At 42.1% G+C, this 1,741-nt stretch overlaps 1 long non-coding RNA gene across 1 annotated transcript; it reads right to left on the bottom strand.

Annotated features, from left to right (window-relative positions):
* Positions 1–974: 974 nt before the first annotated feature.
* LOC133473201 (uncharacterized) lies at positions 975–1,694 on the bottom strand. Its single transcript, XR_009786994.1, has 3 exons — positions 1,500–1,694; positions 1,315–1,387; positions 975–1,249 (listed from the first exon to the last, which is right to left on the bottom strand). It is a non-coding gene; the product is annotated as an uncharacterized LOC133473201 (long non-coding RNA).
* Positions 1,695–1,741: the final 47 nt, after the last annotated feature.

The following is a 1,741-nucleotide window of genomic DNA, read 5'->3' as shown; positions in this document are numbered from 1 at the left end:
GATGCTGGGAAACTGTTCTCATAAATCTGCACATCAGAGACACATGAATAATTAGCACTGATGAACAATTTATGCGCGGCAACATTTGATTTCAACAATGCATTTGAGGCAAGGACTCAGAATTAATTTGTTAACCAGTGTATTTAATGAACCACTGATATTTGTGAGGACACCTATTAATTGATCTAGGCGATCATTTATGCCGCCTATTATCCTCACAATCGTTTTGTGACTCCAGCACATGCACTGAAAAAAAGTCCTTTGAATTTACTTCATTTGAACATGTACATCGGTTGCACATGATTAAAATGTGTTTAAATTGACATAATTTACCCCTCTTCTCTTAAAAATAAAACATTATTGTTTTTGTCAGTGTGCGTGTTCTCTCCTGTGTATTAAAATAATAAATTGAGTAATCAAAAAGGAGTCAAAGTTTTTGATATCCTGATGTGCTTCTATTTGAATTCAAAACATTTATTACAAATACCACACATACATTTACGCATGAACCTTTATCTCACAGGGCTGAGTGTAGGTTACTGTATGAACACATTTGTTATAAGTTATAAAAATACAAGGTATTAACCTTGTGGGGTGATCATAGTCAGCCACATGTACTCCCATCACGCAAGTCTTTGTACATGAGGCCCCAGGTCTGAAAACAGTGCCAACATGCCAGCTTGTTTGTGCTTGCAGAGCCATAGAGTGGGCAAATACGGTATCCTTTTGTCATCCTTAACAGCCTCCTGCAGTTGTACTCATTCGTTTACATTATCTGGTCCAATGAGTAAGATGTGTTGGCAAACATTTGTTTGATTTGGAATGGTTTTTCAAATGAAACTGTCAGAATAGCACAAAACAGTGACAAAGAAAATCATGAGATGGTTTGGTCCTATTTCTAAAAACTTTCCAACATTTTACAAATTCTGTCAGGGTGTTTCAACTCATGAGCACATCTGTAATTAGGTGTACGTAAGGCGTTAATATGAGACAGATCAAATGAGGAGTTGGCAGAATGACAACCTACGAGAGAGGGAGAGTATAGGGATATCTACAAAATGTTGGGTTGCCGATGACGTCATCACTTGGCAGCGTGCCAGCGCACGTGTCCGATGATGTCACCTCCCGGCCCAACTGTCCCCATTGACGTCACATCCGGTAAAAAACAAAATGATGTCACATCCAGTGAAAACAAAGTGAGATCATATTTCCTGCCGTTTTTGTCACATGACATCATGTTCGGGGTCACCTGTAGGAACAAAGGAAGTCATGGGGTGTCATTTGGGCAACAAAAAAGGTCATTTGTGATCATACCTGCGAATATGATCCCATCCGGCCCCGCGTCGATGGTGGGTGTGACAGCGTCCCGAGGGCTTCGCTGAGACAGCTGCAAAGAATGAGGTCATCACGTGACTTGTGCAGGTGACATGGGGTGTCTGAGATGTGAGGAGGTCACATCCAGAGGTCACACAGCATTGGCAAAGAATGGGGATACTCACATGGCTTGTACACGTGACATCGGGTGTTTGAGGGTCATGTCCTGAGGCCACAACCCCGCATCTGTAGAGAGTTGGACACTCACGTGGCTTGTGCACGTGACATGGGGTGTCTGAGATGTTTGAAGATCTGAAAAAAATGAGTATTTAGCCAAGAACATGTGCTTTCTCTGACCACAGGGTTGTGTGAAACGCTGAGCGGACCATCAGTCTGGAAAATCCCTTTTTGTGCAAGCGGGAACATG

The sequence above is a fragment of the Phyllopteryx taeniolatus genome, unplaced genomic scaffold, assembly GCF_024500385.1.
Source record: "Phyllopteryx taeniolatus isolate TA_2022b unplaced genomic scaffold, UOR_Ptae_1.2 contig_181, whole genome shotgun sequence".
NCBI lineage: Eukaryota > Metazoa > Chordata > Actinopteri > Syngnathiformes > Syngnathidae > Phyllopteryx > Phyllopteryx taeniolatus.
The sequence above is the reverse complement of the archived record's forward strand: the minus strand, read 5'-3'. Positions and strand labels throughout refer to the sequence as shown.